The sequence below is a fragment of the Canis lupus genome, chromosome 33 (assembly GCF_048164855.1).
Source record: "Canis lupus baileyi chromosome 33, mCanLup2.hap1, whole genome shotgun sequence".
Classification (NCBI taxonomy): domain Eukaryota; kingdom Metazoa; phylum Chordata; class Mammalia; order Carnivora; family Canidae; genus Canis; species Canis lupus.
This window is the reverse complement of record NC_132870.1, coordinates 36530783-36551414: the sequence shown is the minus strand read 5'-3', so window position 1 is coordinate 36551414 and position 20632 is coordinate 36530783. Positions and strand designations below refer to the sequence as shown.

The window sequence follows — 20632 nt, the reverse complement described above, 5'->3', positions numbered from 1 at the left end:
TAGAGGAGGATTGTCAATTAACAGTATAATTAAGGAAAAACAGTACGTTAGATGAGGGTAAGTACTTAGGAGAAAAATAAAACAGGGAAGGAGGATGAGCACTATTAATAGGAAGGTTACAATTTCTGATTGATTAATTAGGAAAACCTTCATGAGAGTAATGACTTGAAAGAAGTGAGGAAAATAGCAGTGTAAATATCAGAAGAGGCTTTAGGAAGTCATTATTTTTTTTAATTTCTAGTAACTTTTATTGAGGTAAAAGTCAATTAACATAAAATGAACCATTTTATAGTGCTCAATTCAGTGGCATTTAGTATATTCATAGTTTGTGAAACTATCCTCTCTATTTAGTTCCAAAACATTTTCATCACGGCAGAAGGACATTCTGTACAGGTTATGCAGTCACTCCCCATCATTCCCCCATCCTTTGATAACCATTAATCTGCTTCCTGTCTTTGTGGACTAACCTATTTTTGATACTTCATGTAAATGGAATCATAAAAAATGCAGCCTTTTGCATCTGGCTTTCAGTTTAATGTTTTCAAGGTTCATCCACATTGTAGGGGAGAACAACCAGTGAAAATACCTACAGCAAAAGGAGGCATCGGATGTTGAGAAAGTAACAGAAGATGAGCTCTAACAAGTAATGAGGCTGATTATGCAGGAGATTAGCTATTATGTGTGAATAGTGTACAGGGCAATTTAATACCAATGACAGTATTATGTGAGGGAGAGTTGAAAGATAGGGCGGGACTTCCATGTAATAAGATGAGGCAGAGGTTTCTCACATCATTGAAAAATTAAAAAGCCAGGAGAAAAACATGAGGAACACTGTTGTCTGCAAAACTAGGAAAGGCTATTGCACATTTTACACTGTGACAAAGCCCAGAGCAATGTCCTGAAGCACCAGTATAAAGCCCATAATCCAGGAATAATCAGAAAACCATGCAAATGGAATACCAAGAATAATTGTATTAAGCTAAAGGAGGAATTTCAAATATAATTACCAAGACAACTCGGTCATGTCTGTGGCTTGCTTTTATGAGCCAAAGTATGGTTTACAGGTTGTTTGGGGGCAAGTAAAGATTGAGAGACAATTTACAATATCCCTTTCCCCTTAACATCTTTCTTCTTACAGGTATGTTGGAATGGGGGTTCTGGCTTTACCACCAGAGAGTGCTCTGAGAAGTTCTAGGTTGTTTTTGAAATTAAGATGGTCTCCCATGTCGATTTCCACTAGAGGAGTTTCTTCGACCACTAGCCTCAAAGGGATAGTATCTGGTTTGTGGTTTGGTCAGAAAAACTGCATGTTTATGAGAGGAGGGATGTCAAATAGCAACCCATAGACAATCTCCCACAGTGCCCAGTCTATGACTAGCAAAGACTCTAAACTGCTATGTCCTATTTCAGAAAGTAGCATTAATTAGCTATAGCTTCTCTACGATACAGCACATCATCCATATATAAATGGAATTGGAGGATAATGTGCATTATGGGGTCATTGCTTTACTTCCACCTAAGCATTCAGTCATTTTTCAGCTTGACCTTGGAACACCACATAACAAATGAAGGATAACTTTGTTAACTAATTTTTATCATTAAACAAGTAAAGAGTTGACCTGTGAAAGAAGGAAAAAAAAAATAGAAAATCTTTCTGTGAACGTATTTTGAAGTAATAAATTTTATCCTCATAATCAGGACTTTGCAATGACTAAATGTATGTCTTAGGGGAATTAAGAATTATTTCACTAAATTCCTTAAGCATAGCCAAAAGTCTTTTGTAGCGAATATAAATAAAGGATTAAAATAATATGACTTTGGTTAGCTTCATTTCTGTACAACAGCTTCAAATTGAAAGACTCAAGCTTCCACCTTACCCGCCAGCCAGCGTGAGCACGCGGGTACACACACTGATTATCTCTCCCTCTCTAAAAGTAAATGTTTATCACTGGCAGATTATGTCCTCAATGTGGTGATTCAGGCACAGGGTGCATCCAGGATGTGACTCTGCAATTCCCAGAGCCCTACTAATCATCATCCCTACCTGGAATTGAAAGAGTAAGGGGGACATTTCTCTTCTTAAAAGATTTGGCTCCCACATAGCAGATACCACTTCTGCTTACATTTCACAGTTAGAACTCAGTTATATGGCAACGTTTAGCTGCAAGGGAGGTTGTAAAATGAGGTTAGTTACAGCTAAAAAGAAGGGGAAATATATTTTTTGGTAAATAACAGCATTTGCCACACAAGCTATTGGTTGTTCATTGCCTGAGTGACTACAGAGATTCTGTTTTATAAGTCTGTGTACCATAGTTAACCCAATGGTTATGAACCCATGGGCAATATTTTGGCTATTAAAGATATTATAGATTTACTATGAATAAGAATTCATCCTGTGACATTAATCTAGTTATTTTTATAAAGGATTTTTATTATAAACTTGAATAACATGATGTGAACATTGTATGTCTATTTTGTCAGATATTTGACAAAGTTTCTTAAGTTATTTTGCCTGGGAAGTAGACATATGAAGTGAATTTTGGCTGAGTTACATAAATTAACACCTGTTATAATAACCATATTCAAAGTGTGCCAATAAATATACTCAATATTAGTCTCTTGGGATGTCTTCAGTGATGTAGCTCAGGGCTCAGATTTGACTCTGTAGACATTAAATATTTTAAAGACCAAAATATTTATTTTATCATCCTTTGCCACAAAGTAAAGCAAAAGAGTATGGTTATGGAAGCATAATTTTTGAAAGATCTGCTCAATCTGTTACCTGGTCCATAATAAAATAATGAAACTGGATATGGACAACTAGACACTGCTATTCTAGTCCATTTGCAGAACAACTATAGGTAACTATCAGTGAGGAAGCTGGACTGATTATGGATCATGTGAAAAAAAAAAAGTTCAACAAGCCATCACTATTTCATGGCCAGAAAAAAAGGAAAGAAATAGTTCTTTCTGAATTCCATACTCTTGTCAGGGCATATCTGGGGTGACCTTTTATTCTAGGCCCTATATTTTAAGACACAGTGGAAGATGTACTATGTCCCAAAGGTAAGCAACAAGGAAACCAAATCTTATAAAGAATAACTGAATAAATAGAGATTTTATTATTTGGAAATATTAAAAGGCAATGAAATATCAGAAAACTTTTCAAGTGACAGAGGGATTGGGCATAGGATAGCTGACGAGGAACTAGTGAGCAAATTATTTTAGAATAAGTGAATGACAAAGAACAATCACTAATAATGGATTATTCTGACACTGTGCCTTAGAATTTCGGTGAGGTGTCGTATTTGAAAGGGGATAAAAAAAGTACTCAGCAGTCACTAATTCCTCTCAATTCTGAAACCTCACTAGGCAAATGTTGCCAGATCCCCCTATCTGCAGGTCCTATGTGTTCCTTAGGATTTGGTTCTGCTCTCTGGTAGAGTTCCCCAGCATGTTTTTCTCCATGGTTCTGCTGGTTTCAGTTCAGCTTGCTCCTGATAAGTTTGGTTGGTTCAGGAGAGCCTGCCTGGCATGACGTGACTTAGCTTCCCACGGTCTCCCATTCCTCCCATTCCCAGGCTCATTCGAGTGACAGTGGCAATGCTTTTTGAGGCCTGGACTATAAACTGTCCATAAATATATAAACTGTATACTGTCACTTTCACTGTTTTCTGTGGGCCGAAAGCTCCCACAAGGTCAGCCCAGGTTCAAGTGAAGTGACAATATAAATGACATAATAACAAGGAAGGGTGGAGAATGGTGTAATTTTTATAATCTATGTGCATCAAGAAGCATAAGATAATTATTATATATGACAAACATGTACTCTGATTAATGTAAATAATTATTCTGGGCTCTAATGCTCAAATGTTGCCTTCAGTAATTATCACTAAATTGGGAATATAACAGTAACTTGAAAAAAAAAAAGGTTTAATCTCTAAAATTAGCATTTCTCATGGGAAACATTTTCTCAGAAATCTGTGGTTTCTAGGGACATAAACTCCCCTTTATTAGAGAAAAAAGAGTTTAGAAATATGTAATAAAGGACTGACAGAAGGTTTTATTGGAAAAATATATTACTGATAATGATTTGTACAAAATCTACTATATATTTAATATGGGTTAAACTTCTAAGACTTTCTCTCTTTGATCTATTTAAAATCCAATTTAAAGATAAATCTTATATACTTAAAAAGAAAATCAGTTGTACCAGGCAGTGAATTGTAAATGTCAAATTAGTTGTATATAAAATGAGTTCTGTAAAAATTCAAAGGAGGGTAATTTAACTAGTCTGAGTGATCAAGAGACTTCTCTTGTCTGGTGAACAGCATAAGCTAAGGCTCAGAGAATAATGCACACATCATGGTTAAAAGCCACTGAGAAATGTAGTGGAGTGTGGGAAAACCATGGAAAAGCAATGAAGATTAGCTGAAATTTAATCACATTTGAGAGACTTATGTAAAAGTTAGAATCGTTAGGCGTTTAAATTACCAAAATGCGAAACATTAAAAAAATATGCAGGAGAGTTAAGTAATAAAAACATATTTGAGAACACTAGGTGGGGCTAACTTTGTATTTAAATTAGAAACTAGGGGTTCTGGGGATCCCTGGGTGGCTCAGCAGTTTGGCACCTGCCTTCAGCCCAGGGCGTGATCCTGTAGTCCTGGGATCGAGTCCCACATCGGGCTTCCTGCATGGAGCCTGCTTCTCCCTCTGCCTGTGTCTCTGCCTCTCTCTCTCTGTGTCTCTCATGAATAAATAAAGTATTAAAAAAAAGAAAAGAAACTAGGGGTTCCTGGGTGTCTCAGGAAAAACAATATCAGGAAAAACAAACATAACTAGGGTGGAGGTACTAACGGGAAGACAGGAGCCTTACTGTCTTCACAGAGAGCTCGAAATATTGTCATTTTTTCCAATTTGAAACCACAGAGTTAAAGCCACTTTCCCTGATAAATCTGTTGGTCAGCTAAAGAGCAAACTGCCTTTTTTGACAGTTCCCTGCCAAAAATTCACCCAGAAAAAAAAAATGTGAGACTCCTTTTCCCACAGACTCAATTTTGCCCTTATGGCTATTACATTTTCCTATGTTTACAAACTCTATATGATCAATGTCTTTGATACGTGAGAATATTCAGCTGTGCTCTAACTGAACATCTCTGAGTTATTTTTTGATGCTTTCGACAAAAATATGGCCAATGATGTTTTCCACAAGAAATACTACCTCGTACTGCTTTGATTTCCAAATCCCGGTGAATTTTTTATACGAGTGTAATTCACAGCTCCATAGAGAAATTCAGATCCTGAGTAGCTGGGCAGTGGGAGAGGTTTTTCAAAACAGAATTCACTATATGAGGGACGCCTGCGTGGCTCAGCTGTTGAGCGTCTGCCTTTGGCTCAGGTCATGATCCCAGAGTCCCAGGATCGAGTCCCACGTCGGGCTCCCTGGACGGAGCCTGCTTCTCCCTCGGCCTGTGTCTCTGCCTCTCTCTCCCTGTGTCTTTCATGGATAAATAAATAAAAAGTCTTAGAAGAAAAAAAAGAATTCACTATATGAGGACAGGTGCCGATTATAATCAAAATATTATTAAAATTTATCCCCAATAATGAGCATCCCAGGATTGCAAAATACTTATGTATCATTTTTCTTACATTTCAATATTTATCTATCATTTTTCCTACATTAAAAATATTTCTTGGGGATCCCTGGGTGGCTCAGCAGTTTGGTGCCTGCCTTTGGCCCAGGGTGCAATCCTGGAGTCCCAGGATCGAGTCCCACATCGGGCTCCCGGCATGGAGCCTGCTTCTCCCTCCTCCTGTGTCTCTGCCCCTCTCTCTCTCTCTCTCTCTCTCTCTCTTTCTATGTCTATCATAAGTAAATAAATAAATAAATCTTAAAAAAATTCTTAAATTTATCAATGTTCCTCAAGTGATACAGAACAACATATTAAACTGTTTCACCCTCACATTTTCCCCTCCTTTGTTATAACTAGAATAATAAAATGTTGATTTTGAGGGTGTTTATTTAAAAAGTTATACTTTTATAGCACATTTATTTATTCATAATTTTATTAAATATTTAGAGAAAGTAAGTTGTGAACACAAAGATGACCAAGCTCCTACTGTTGGCTTCCCACATGCCTGGTGGGTAAACCTATACCAGAGGCCCCTTTTCTAGAGTGGAAATTAGGAGAGGGAACACTTACTGTGCTTAGAGAACTGAAGAGAAGCTTCCCAGGAAAGGTGATATTTGAGGTGAGTTTTAAAGAATAAGTAATTTCTCTAGGAAACAATAGGAAGAGAATTCTAGATGGAGGGACTGTAGTACTAAACATTCCCTGTAGCAAGCAACATTTTTCTTGAAGATAATACCTACTCACTTTTTATTTTTTTAAGTTTTATTTATTTATTTGAGAACGAGACAGAGAGAGAGAGAGAGAGACAGAGACCAGGGTTGGTGGGGGAGGGGCAGAGAGAGAGAGAGGAGCAGACTCCCCACTAGGTAGGGAGCCTAACCCCAGGACCCTGGGATCATAATCTGAGTCGAAGGGAGATACTTAACCTACTGAGCCACCCACGGACCTCAAATGTGTACTTTATATGAGAAATGAGAATGAATCTGGTTTTCACTATTACAGCTATCCTATGTTACCTAAAATTGCTAGCTAAATCTAGTACTTGGACATATTGAGTGGACTGGTAGGAGAATATGTGCTTTGGGAGAAGGAACATAGGTTATAGGTATATGTAAGGAGAAAAGGGAAGAAACAGATTACTATAGTAAGTTTATAGAAGCAAATAGGATGCAGATCGTCTCCAGAGATTGAGCCCTCAGAACACAGGGCCCATAAGAGAATATAGAAACTTTCTTGTATGACCTACTGTATATTTTTCTTGGCTTAATATAAGTATAGATAAATAAAGTTTAAATGAATTGATTGCTCAATTGTGAAATATCCATTTATAATCATATATCTTTTTATTTTAGCTCTTATATAAAATACCATGCATTTGAAGGCTTCTTATTGAATTCCCTTTTCTTTTTGAAAATTAAGAAAATGTAGAAAACAGAGTCTTGGGGCATGTGCTAAACCCCTACACTAGTCTCTCTTTTTTGTTTTAAATTTAGGAATTCCTGACTCAGCAAATGGCAGCTTTGAAGAACATCTACTATGAACCTAAACTTAATTGTAAACCAGCAATTTAAAAGTTTCCATTTATTTTTAGAAAATTCATAAAAATGCTTTGCTTTATAAAATTAAAGCATGAACTGTATTATTTGATTTGTGATTAGAAAGCATATGTCTAATTGCTGGAGTATTCTAGATTACAACATATTCGATCTTTAAATGCTAAGAATATCTGCTAAAGTGCTACAAATACAATATTCCACCACCAACTTTCCAATATGTTAAGAAAAAATAAAACACATATAGTTAAGTAGTCTTACTCTTTTATAAAATTTACCAAGATTTCCCTATTGTCTTTACTAAGTATATTAATCATATATTAAGATTGTTGTGTATACTTTATTTATTTTTTATTGGTGTTCAATTTTTTTTAAAGATTTACTTATTTATTCATGATAGACAGAGAGAGAGAGAGAGAGAGAGAGAGAGAGAGGGATGGAGGCAGAGACACAGGAGGAGGGAGAAGAAGGCTCCATGCAGGGAGCCCGTCGCAGGACTCGATCCCAGGACTCTATCCCGAGACTCCAGGATTGTGCCCTGGGCCAAAGGCAGGCGCTAAACCGCTGAGCCACCTGGGATTCCCCCCATTGTGTGTACTTTAAAACTAAGATGAATTAAAATGAATCTTTGGATCAAAAAAAAAAAAATCCTTGGATCCAGCCCGCAATGGGCTCTCTGCTCTGCGGGGAGTCTGCTTCTTCCTCTGCCTCTCACCCAGATCCTGCTCTCTCTCTCAGGTAAGTTTTAAGAAAACTTAAAAAAAAAAAAAAAAAAACCTAAAAAACCCCATACTGAAATTTTATTTAACAGAAAAGTCTTTATTCCAAAATTTTATTATTCCCAATCTAATAACTAATTTTCAGTTCTTCATAAATTTGCACTGATAATTAATTATAAGTGCCTCAAATGTCTAAGGTAATTTATGCCAAAGTAATAGGTACAAATTATGCCACCTAAATAAAATGTATTCTGTGTATCATTACACTACTAATAATATTCCTCTTTATTTTTAGTGGCCCTCTTAAAATGAAAATGTTTCCTAATTATACCCCAATGTTTTTCCACCTTAATATTTCCATGTCATTGAGGCATCGCTAAAATGACAGGGGAGTCATTGCAAATCTCATTAGCTTTTATATCACTGAAATTCAATTTCACAAGAGAACTCCTGTGTTTTAGGATGCATCCTTCATTTTATTTCCTTAGCTGGTTTTAAATATATAATCACTTATTTGGAGGAATAAATGCTTGCAGCTTGAGTTTAGCATCTCTTTACCTTTTGATGTGTTTTCATAGTCTGCAGAGATTAGAGTAGGGTGATGGTTAATTTCAGTTTCTAGAGGATTAATTAGAATAGCTAATAAATAATTTTACTTCAATGTCAGGGAAAAGCAAAGTGGTGCGGTTGCATGAATTTTAAGATTTATTTTCTTTGGTGAATTGTTATTTCACTGCATACCAGGAACTGTTGCTTGAGTCCAATAAAAAATTAATCATATTAGTCAAGTGTTAATTTTATTTTCCTGGTCTCAGGTATGGAGTGGGAGGGAACATATTTTGCAAAACATAGCTCTCACAAACTTGGAAACATTTGTGGGTCATCTGTTATGTGCCAGGAAATGTAAAATTGCTGGGGTGCCCTACAGAGATGAATTAACCAGGAGAAACTCAGCAAATTACCAAATTTTGACGATTTTTTTCCATAAGCATTTTCTCTACACAGTGAAAGTATCTGGTTATACCTAAAAAGGGCAACAGTTAATTCCAATGGAGGAGAAAACATCATTATTATAGAAGCCAATTTGTGTAGCACAAATCTCTGCTTGTATTTCAATCTACTCACCTTTATTTTGTTAACAGAGACTGTGACAATTGAGTGTTCACTTAGACAGCAAGGATGAAAATAATAAAGTTAATAAGCAAAGATATATAGGAATTTTTGCAGTAGAACTGGTCAGCAGTTCATCTAGTTGGATACATTTATTCTGAGTATTTATTTTCCAGGATAACCAGGACCGCATATTTTAGAGAAAAACATCGTGCTGACATAATATAGCCTAACTTCCAATACTCTTCCACAGAGAAAATCTTTTCTTTATTTCTTTAATGATTATATAAAGAGGAGTAATGTACCTTAAGCCATGGTAAAAACTAGTATTCTATCTGAATAATGAGTCAAAATACATCTTTATTTAAAATATGTTCCTTTCAATTGACTCTTGAAGAATAAATTCTAGACTTTTAATTACTTTTCATCATTACACATATGAATATATCTGATAAGATATAAAAGTTTGAGAAATGGGGTAATTATTTAATAGCAGAACTTTATATTTTATTAAAGCAATTAAACCAAAACGTCTGACCCTATGCTGTATGCCTTACTTATGTGACGGAACTACTCTGAATATTACTTTGTTCCTTTGGAAGTCACTTATGTATGCTGACCTTTTTCTTAGCTAAAGTAGGTAGGTGCACTTTCAAATTATAAAGTGAAATTTTAAAATGATCAATATACTGTATAAAATAGAGTATTAATCTTTTTTTTAAATTTCTTCCATAATAAATTAAAATGTCAAGATGCTAAGAGAAGTTGGGATTCTGGGGAAAAAAAGCTTTAAATTTTAATATGCTTTTGGATAGTGAAAATAAAATTCATTTTCTAAAGCAATAAGCATTTGTTATAAATACAGTGCATCCTGTTTGTCTGAACCTCAGTCTTTCAATGTGTCACCTCATGTAACACACATTTAATAGGCCATGTCACTTTTATCAGGCCAGCTCTTAATGGGGAATATGTGATTACACTAGCTTAAGTTCCATGAGCTTAAGACTATTGTCTGAAAGTTGATGCAAATTACTTTCTTAATCAGAAGCATTTCTTAATCAGAATCACTGTTAGTTAACATGATAATCAAAACAAGTTATGTGCAGCATACATACTTGGGAAGTGTTGTCTTCAATTTTCTGAGGGAATTTTGATGATTAAGATTTTTAATATAGTCACTGAAAGTCAAAGTCATAATTCTATTTTTTTCTTCATTTCTTTGCAACAAATTTGTAGAATATGACTGGAAAATTTGTGTTTGTGTCCATTCATTAAAATAATGAGATGTTAAATTTATGAAAACTTAGAAACTGTGGAATAAAACACTGGAGTCACTAAACTATAAATCTATAAATAGCTACAAGGTAAACAATAAGTAAAGATATACTACTTTTATGGCTTAGGAAAAATATTCTTGCTTAAAGCTAGAATAAAAATACATTCAAATACAAAAGACCAGATTCATGAACTGCCTAAGGTCAAATACAATGGTATTGCTCTGAAGACACATACATTGGAAAGAAACTGATCAAAACATTTATTTTATAACATTTCTTTTGATGGAAGTAAGATACTATATGGCAATATTTTGTCCAGGAGGATTCTAATCTTGAAACATTTTATTTCTAAGAGGGGAAAAAAAAACAAAAGCAACTATCAGAATCATATATTGTTCTTTCCTAGAAAATAGTTGTCAAGTTCTGAATCACACAGCCCTAATCTTAAACTATTATTGCAATCATGGAAATTAGGAAAGAAGAAAACGAGGAAAAAGAGGAAATGGTGAAAAAGGAAGATTTTAAAAGAAAGAGAAAGAGGGTGAGGGGAAAAGGGAACAGGGATTGGGAATGACAGAGATGAAAGAAGAGAAAAAGCAAGAAATGAATGAACCCTTTCCTCCTGATTTGTCTCAATGGACATTTGGAAGAGGACACACTTGCAGTAAAATGTGTTTTTTTTTTTTCTGACTATTTTAAATACAATCTTTCTTTTATTTATGGTCAAGGATTATCTTTCTTTCCCTCTCACATGGTTAATAACTATAAATTCATATTCCATCAGGGTTATATTTTATTAGAGTTCCCACCATCCTGAATTGTCCAGACAAGATTTTGAGTCTCCGTTGGCCAGCATCAGAGGTTTCGCTTATTCTGGACTGACATTGTGTTAAATGCTTAGATTCATGTTCTGCCATGATTTTGGCAGTAGTATATTTAGTGACTTCAAAAAAATATGTCCGAGTCCTGACCTCTGCTACCTGTGAATGTGCCCTTATTTGGAAATAGGGTCTTTGCAGGTGTAATTAAATATCTCAAAATGAGATCATCTTGAATTTGGGGTGGGCCCTAAATCCAATGACCCATATCCTATGAGAGAGATTCAGATGCAGAGAAAGTGCTGTAAGGATGGAGACAGGATGGAGTGTTGTGTCTATTAGCCAAGAATTATCAAGCATCCACCAGAAGCTGGGAGAAAGGTGTGGAATAGATTCCTCCTCAGAACTTTCAGAAGGAACCAGCCCTTCCAACATCTTGATTTGGGACTTCTGGCTTTCAGAACTGTGTGAGAATAAATTTCTGTTGTGGTAAGCGACCAAGTTTGTGGTATTGTATTACCACAGCTCTAGGAGACAAATGTAGAAGTATTATTTAAGACCCCACAAAACCTGTGGGGCAAGTTTAAAGTTCAGATGACTCCTTGGTGATTCTTCCTCTATCCACACCCCTGTCAGACTGCTATCACGCTGCAGTTTCACAATGATGACATTTAGTAATTATCTAATTTTGGGTGGTCATTAAAATTGGCCTCTAAGGCCTGTATTTGGTTTTTAGTACTAGAATAAAGACAGACACATAAACCAACAGAACAGAAGAGGGAGCCTAGAAATAAACCTTTGCACATACAAACAATGGAGTGAAAGGCAACCTACATAATGGCAGGAAATACTTGCAAGTCTTGTACTGTGTGGAGCTAATATCTGACTCCATAAATAACTCCTACAACTCAACAACAACAAGAGCAAATAACCCAATCTAAAAATAGCAAGACTTGAATAGACGTTTCTCCAAAGCAGACATACAAATGGCCATCAAGCATATAAAGAGATGTTTAATGCAGTAATCTTTAGAGAAACACAAATAAAAATGTGATATCATCTCACAACCATTAGGAAGACATTATAAAAAAGAAAACCAAAACCAATCAAATAAACACAAAAGCAGAAAATAGCAAGTATTGGTGAGGATGTGGAGAACATTGTGCACTTCTGGTGGGAAGATAAAATGGGGCAGTTGCTAAGGAGAACAATAGAGAGTTTGCTCAAAAAATTAAAAATAGAATTGCTATATGGTCTTGCAGTCTTACTTCTGAGTGTATATCTAAAATGGTTGAAAACAGTATCTGGAACAGATATTTGCACACCCATGCTCATTGCAACTTTACTCACAGTAGCCAAAAGGCAGATGTAACCCAAAAGGTCCATGAATGAGTGAATAAAGAAAATGTGGTACATACATACAGTGGAAAATGGGACATCCTTATAAAAAAGGAAAGCCTGAGACATGCTACAATATAGATGAAATTTGAGGACATTATGCTAAATTAAATAAGTCAGTCACAAAAAGAAAAATACTGTCTGGTTTCAGTATATGTCCAGCTCATAGAAGCAGAGAGTAGAAGGTGGTTGCCAGGGGCTGGGACCAGGGGTTGGTGGGAAGAAAAGAGGAGTTGTTCAACAGGTACTGAGTTTCAGCTTTGCAAGATGACAATTTCTAGTGACCTATTGCATAACAATATTTGTAGAGTTAACACTCTAAACTGTATACTTAAAAATGACTAAGATTGTGATTTTCAAATTAAAAATAAATAAGTAGATAAATCTAAGACCTTATCAATCCTCTAATACAAACAGAAAAAAAAAGAAGAAGAAGAATTCTGGATAGTTGGATGATATATTAATTAATTAATTCAAACTAAGTTATTTGTAATGGCACAGGTCATTAGATATTAAAGAAAATAGAGTACACATTGAAGCAATGTGAACAGGTTCATCGAAAAATCTTATATTTCTTCTACTAGTACCTGATACTTTACTAGATATAGAAGCAGAAACCACTTACTCTGCAGCCAGCCCATAAACTCAGCATCTGATGCAATGTTTTATATTAAACACGGCTATCCATTGCTGCATCCGGCCTTCCTCCTGCGATGTGTGTCAACATCACTACCCCGAGCCAGCTCTCTAGAGCTGTGCTCCTCTGACATGTCTCTAAGTCATAGCAGAGCCAAGCCGATCGTTTATGCACAGTGCAGAGTGTACTGGGCAGCTTGCCTAACATATGCCGTGCTATTGCCTTTTTGAAAAAATGTAGCACAGAAACATCTCATGTCCTTTTCTTTATAAACACCATTGGTGACATTTTATTTATCTCTTCTCTCCCAGCATTATAAAACTTACCTGCTATTATGTCAGGGAGCCTCTGATTATGATTATGATTGTGCCATCTTCTGACAACAGGCTGTGGGAGTGCTGAGACACTGATTGGAACGCGACCCCTTTTACAGATTTGGGACAGAATGGCGCAAGAAGGCAATTCCCTTGTCAGAATCTTCAGGCTCAGGGTCTGAACCTATGAACAAGGATTGTTGTCACCTTCTTCAGAATGAACAGGCATCTGGGATGTGCATTACTTCTATTTTGATGACTCTGCTAGCACCTTGTTCTGTTAACATGCGATGTACACCATTTACATTGGGAAACTGGTTCTCAAGTTTCTGTAATAGCTGGTGTTCAGGCACTTTTTAAAGGATTTTTATACCAGTCACATTTGCCTCAGAAACATTTTAAAAGTGAAAGATTCTATTATTAAATATATGTAAAAGGTAATACTGCAGCGTATCATTTAGGACATCTCAAATATTGTTTTGATGGAAATCAGTGTAAATAGCAACATTGTTTCTATCAAGGACATCTATTCTTGACATATATTTATGTTGCTACTGAGAATTATATAGACCAGATTTCCATAATTTTATTGTCGATGAGAAATTATTTTATATTTGCTTGGGTGTCACCCATCTCCCAGACCACAGGACACTGTTCCCCCTTGGCTCTATTTTGCCTGCTTCAAGATTGAACATGTCAGAATGTGTGAATCCAGGGAAGAAGGACAACTGACAACAAACTCTGCAATGGGTCTCAGGGGAGCTATTTTAAACAGCCTTGGTTTCCAAAGTGAAGGACACGTTTAGTTATTAAACAATAGCTTTTCAGAATGGGTTCTCCTTTTTGCTGCTGTCAACGTTGGCTTTGTCAGAATCCTAATCTCAACAGCAAAATGTGGTATCAGTAGGAGCAAAACATTGTAAGAGCCAGCAGATTTTCAACAAAGAGTCCTGCCAGCCCCACCTACCTAATTTCTGGGGCTCAGTAAGAAATGAGAACATGGGGCAGCTTGTTCAAAATGCAGAAAAAAGATGTCATGAAAGGAACACATGGAGGTTTTTCCATTTTTTTTTCTGCAGTGTCTCTCAGACTTCTCATGTTTTTATGTGCTATTTAATGTCAGTCTGAGTAAAGAAAAAATAATATTTGATTAACATGAATCTTACCGTTCATTATTATCTTGTACGATGGCAGTTTGAAATGCAATGTAAGATCATTTTACTCATATACAAAATTCCCAAAATCATACAGCTTGTGTCTCATAGCTTGTATATGCATGTGTATTCCATTCTTAGCAGGACAGGGAAACACTACACAAGCCAACTGAAATGTTTTTGTCTTAGTTGTTTATACACGCACAGTCAACCAACACCTTCTACTTTTGGCTTGCGATGCAGAAGAATAGAAAGGAAAGGAATTATGGGTTGCCCTCCATTTTCTCTTCCTTCTGTGTCATCATTTAAGTGGTTGGTTAAAACAGCAAAGTAATTTATGAGTAAGAAAGAATACCACAGGATTCCTTGGTTGTCGGTATTCTTAGAACCCCATTGTCTTCTTTAAGCAAAACCGAGATCTGTTTCAGGGGAAGAGCCTGGCCTTCCAGTGCTGTTGGGACCCACGCTTAGTCATAGACCTCACCTACTTACCTTGTCCTTGACCTGAGTATAGCTGAACTCCTTTCCTATGAATCACTGGCTCACTGGAGTCCTGAGCTCGAGCAGCCTCTTGAGCACATACGTGAGTAAGAAAATCTCCTCTGCTCACTCACTTACCTCTTCTATTCTCTTACTATGTTTAAAAAACAGAATTTCTGAGACAAAAGGTTTAATCATTTTAAGGCAGAAACAGCAGAGCTTAAAACCAGGCAAGGGGCCCTCCTTAGTTCAGGACCCTACCACTTACAAGTCTATTGGTCCCATACCCTTGAATTCAGCTCTCAATGCTGTATTTATCCAAAAATGATTCAGCAATAATTTCATTTTGGAATCACTGCAGCATATGATTTTGACAATAAAAATGAATGGTATTCATTGTTAACAGCTCACTGTGTACAAAGTCAGGGAAATTTGAGCAAAACACTAACAGGTAGTTATAAAATAATGTAAGTTCTGTCCCTAGCCATAAGCCTGGCAGGCAGTAGGCACTCATAATTATTTATTTCAAAATTTTATTATTTAATTGAATCAGGTATCTTGTCATGGCTCATTTTCATTCCTTTTTATTTTTAGATTATTGCGTGTTTTTAAAAATAACTCCCTGTTAAATAACAAAATAACTAAAGACTCATACCCAGAATATCAATAATTATTTAACTTTTCTTAAAATATGAAGGGTTCATTATATTTCTAATTTAGTAACAGACTTCATTTTAATTAGTTGTTTTTCTATTGGTTCCAGAATTCTACCAATGTTACAATTTTTAAAATATCAATTTACGCTGAATTTTTTTTTCCTATGTGCATGTTTTTTTCTTTCTTCCTAGATATCCCCAAGCTTTAGGAGAAGCTTACAAATTGTAATTGACAGATACCTCTAGCCCTAAACTTTTCTACAAATCCTTGTTGACATCCACCAGGAATATAATGAGTCCAATGCAGCCTTTGGGTGTGTATGCATATCCATTCCTGGTGTATGTAATCATCTAAAATGACCTGTTTTGAGATCTCCATGTTTGGGGCACTTGTCCAAAATTCAGGAATTTCAGGTCAACAATGCATATTTTCTAAGCCTTTTTCTTCCACTGAGGCATAAAAGAACATTTTAATTTTCTGCTGACCATAACTATGTCATGAAAACCAGAAAGCATTTCCCTGGGCCTTCTCTCCATCTGTCCAAACCATTCTACCTCTCCTGCAGCCACTACATGTTGGCACTGAGTATTTTTCAAGGTTCTCTTCTTCCAGAGTTCCTGATGGAAAGGAAATTCTTTCTCATTGGAATTCTCCTGATGGAAACTACATTTTTTTCAATTTTTGCAGAAAAGAGTAAGGGATGGTCACTGAGAACTCGTTCAAAGCGTAAATTCTTCTCTCTAGTTTTATCCCAACTAAATTACGGCTTGAAATTCCACTCCCCCAAGAAAGAAGGACTTTCAACTTCTAATATGAGATAAAATGTTCTTGTGGCATTTTTATAAGCTTTTATTTATTTATTTACTCATAAGACACAGAGAGAGAGAGAGGCAGAGACGCAGGCAGAGGGAGAAGCAGGCTCCATGCAGGGAGCCCAACGTGGGAGTCGATCCCAGTTTCCCAGGATCACGTCCTGAGCCGAAAGCAGATGCTTAACTACTGAGCCACCCAGGCATCCCTTTTATGGCATTTTGATCACTTATCCTATTTTATGGCATTTAGGAAAAACTCGAAGTTCGGAAAATAAACTTTCCCCTTTCAAGTTTTTGCAATGGAACAACACCGTGTTATTTTGCCTAAAGTCGTTTTATAAGGTTCTATTTTGAAAGACAAATGTAAACACTATTTTTGTTTCCTTTGCTGGTCTCTAACATCCCTACAAAGGATTTAATGCTTCTAGCTTTGGCCTGAAGTGAGTAAAAATAGTGAACTCCATTTATAAGTGTGAATCCATTACATGTTTTTAATTTTCTTAAGATTTATTTATTTGAGATGGGTGGTGCAGAGGGGGAGGGGAGAGAGAATCCCAAGGAGACTACCCACTGAGTATGGAGCCTGATGTGGGGCTCCATCCCACGATGGAGATCGTGACCTGAGTCCAAATAAAGTCAGATGCTTAATTGAATGCACCACCCAGGTACCCCAATCTGTTAAGCTTTTTTGAGCATTGACCAAGACAATTTTAATATTTACATCAGCTTAACTAAACTTTGGATGGGTTTGTTCCTGACCATAGGTCACTGACCTTCCCAGAGCTTTTACTTGGAGAAAACTTGCGATTGGTAATTCTTTCTCTGTCCTTTTTAAGTGTATATAAATATCCCTTCCAGTTTTATAACCCAGGACTGAATTTCTCAAGGACGTGAAAATCATCTCTTTGAAATGTAAATAGAAAGGGCATAGCATCCCTATCTCCCCAGGCTCGGTCACTCCCCAGGATAAGAGTCTAACTTTGCTGGGTGCCAATTAGCAGACACAGAGGGCTTAATTACAGAGAAAAACATTTGTCAACTCAGAAATAATCCAATATGCTCACATTTCATTGGTCAACCTCCTCCTTTAATGTTCTCCAATACTTCATACTAGCTCACACCAGGGGCTTAAAAACTCCTCTACCTTCTGTTTTAGCATAGTTGAATTTACTACTGCAATAGATTTAAATAAAGTCTTCCTTGCCTGTTTAACTTTATCTGGCATAATTTTGCTTTGACAGCAACATTTGAAGACCCATAAATCTTAGGAGGGAAGAGCAAGAGTCCCAAATTCATCTGTTCAAAAACCACAACCATGGCCAGACTTCGAAGATGAGTTTGGAAAAAACTCTGTTGGATGAAAAATGTTCATTGTGGACATAAAGGACTTGACTTCCCCTAGTTGTTTTTCCCTACCTTCTTTGATGAAACTAAATTGTCCATCACTGGCTGCTATACTGGAAGAGCAATTTCTCCCTCTTCTGAGAACTATTCATGACCAATTACTCCTGAAACTAGCCAATACATCCTTGTGATAAACCCTTTAAGAACCACACCTTCCTTCCCCTACGGTAATATAATCCTGTGGAATTGCCTCAGTATTTAGAGTGAAGGCTCATGTTTAATGATGCCCGGGTAATTTTCTTGTAGCTCTACTATGAATAATCTGGTGACATTTCTATCAATGAAAAGGTTTGGTAGAGCTACCATTACTATTATTGCATATTTCTTAAAGGATATAGGAATGCAGATAAATTTGACAAAATATATTTTAGAGGCCATACTTTTTCATGCTTATTTTAAAATATTTTGGTCCTTAAACTGTCATTCTAATTTCATCTCATACTGTATTACAAGTTTAGATGAACCTAAAAGATTTATTCTTAACCAGGGATGATTTTTGTCCCTATCTCCCAGGAGACATTTGGCATTGTCTGAAGACATTTTTAATTGTAGTGACTGGGAGCGGTGGGGTTACTGATATTTAATAGATAAAGTCCAGGTACACTAGACAACATTTTACAGTGCACAGGACATCCACTTGCAGCAAAGAATTATCTGGGGCAAAATGTAGATAGTGACAAGGTTGAGAAACTCTGGCCTAGAAGTAGAAATGTCTTGATTTTTGTCAATACTTACGCATTTTAATGAAGCTTGAGTAAGTTAGTTAATTTACCAGGCACATTGTCTCTTTGAAACCATTTTAAGATTAGCAGCTTTCTATAAAAATTAACACATTAATGGAGAATCTCATTCTAAGGAGAACTAGATCAGAATTTGTATGGTGAACTAGTTCAAAATTAGTTTCAGAAAGCTGTCTAGTGGGCTTGATACATGATAAATGGAAAGGCAAACATAAACTCTGCACCAATTTTACCTGAATATTTATATATTGCTTTCTGTAAGCAAAAATATTTCACCAGCAGTGGGGCTAAGGATCACAAAATAAAGAATAAAAATAAAAAAATAAAGAAAACAAAAATTTAAGTCTAAAATGATTTTCTTCCTTTTTTGTTGAGAGAATTATTTTTCACACTGATAGAAGTCTAATGTGTTAATCTCCCAGGAAAACATTTTCAACATTGAACCTTAGATTTACTGTGTAATACAGTCATATTTTACAACTTTAATAATTTCAGTTTTTGTTTCACAAGAGAAACTTTTCTCTGTTGAAATCTCCTCTTTGATCCCATGAGAAAGTCTCAGTGCTAAGTTGTCTTTTAAAAGATATTTCTTTCCAATAGATTGAGGACTTGTAAATGCCCGAGAGTTGAGTATGATAATAGATGGATAGGGGAATGTGCTGGAATCTCGGAGAGAAACAGACATACTTTCTTAATACCATGGGAACACTAGCCTAAGATTCACCGGCCCAGTGCATTCAATTTCCTTCAGCTTTCCATAGTCTCTAGGTTATAGATTATTTTATAATGTCAGTTGCCTTGCTGGAATAAAGGGGCCGTTAGGAGGGAGGTTTGCCTTTCTACATTCTCTACCTTGAGTGGAAAATTTTGAATGAGTTGCATGATTTTATCAAAAGAATAGTTGAAGTTTATTTTTTCTATCTAAGGTATTCTAAGTAATATATTTTTGAAGAGATGACATGTTACTTATTATTTTATTATTTATTATTATTTATGAACTAGCACTTACATTTAATTAGAAAGATTTAAAAATAAGATTAATATTTGATGTAAGACTATTTTCCCTAAAGCTCTCTAATATTTTAAGAAAACATCTCATTTCCCCTAAAATTCAATGGTTTATAGCTTTTGGGAGGGAACATTATGGGAATTGTAGCATGTCTCTTAATGACAATTCTGATCGTAGTAATTCCATTGTTTGCCTTGTCTATGTTCTATAATGTATTGTCAACAATCAGAAGCCAGAAAGAATAAAAGGCACTAAGAGATAATGGGAGTTCCTATAGCAGCATGATCTCAGACCATAGAGATAAAGAATTCATGTACAATAAACCTGCTTATTGGGATTTTTAGGCAAGATAAATTTTCAGAGTCTTAAATGTAATCTATTGATGAGTAAAATGTCATTATAAAAGGTATTATATAAGTCAGATACCATTAAAAAAGATTTGTTTTCAATTTTGTTTTGTGGTCACATAAGAAACGATGGAATATGTATCCTACGGACATTTGAACTCAGTCATTTTTATGGATACAGTGAGGACTTGAATACTGCCAGAAAATAACAGAGACAACTAAACCTATTTATGTGCCCTTACTCCAGGCTCTAAAGCAATTTGATGGAAATTACAAATGTATTTTCAGTCACTAATTGTTTTCACATGTGTGACTGTCTGCATCTTAGGGATGGATTTATAACATTTCAAAGGGGTGTAGGGGGGACTTCTTTTTCAGATATTTTCCTATTTAATTTTTAGTCAATTTATCTACCTGTCTTCAGACTTTGATTGTCTAAATATAAGTATTTTCATGAAAATAGATGATTAAGAAATTTAAATGCCCTTTGAATGAATTTTTACATTTTTTCTAGTATTTTTACTTTAAAATATAGGTTTATTTGATCAATGATGATCAATGATATTG

At 35.7% G+C, this 20632-nt stretch overlaps 2 long non-coding RNA genes across 2 annotated transcripts in view; one reads left to right on the top strand and one right to left on the bottom strand.

Moving 5' to 3' along the window:
- Window positions 1-13327, bottom strand: part of LOC140623824 (uncharacterized) — a 44857-nt gene extending 31530 nt beyond the window's left edge. The window contains exon 1 of the long non-coding RNA XR_012023348.1: window positions 13137-13327. This is a non-coding gene — a long non-coding RNA (uncharacterized lncRNA). The remainder of the gene's footprint in view (window positions 1-13136) is intronic.
- A 1683-nt stretch (window positions 13328-15010) lies between these two features.
- On the top strand, window positions 15011-19047 carry LOC140623604 (uncharacterized). Its single transcript, XR_012023161.1, has 2 exons — window positions 15011-15199; window positions 17807-19047. It is a non-coding gene; the product is annotated as an uncharacterized lncRNA (long non-coding RNA).
- Window positions 19048-20632: the final 1585 nt, after the last annotated feature.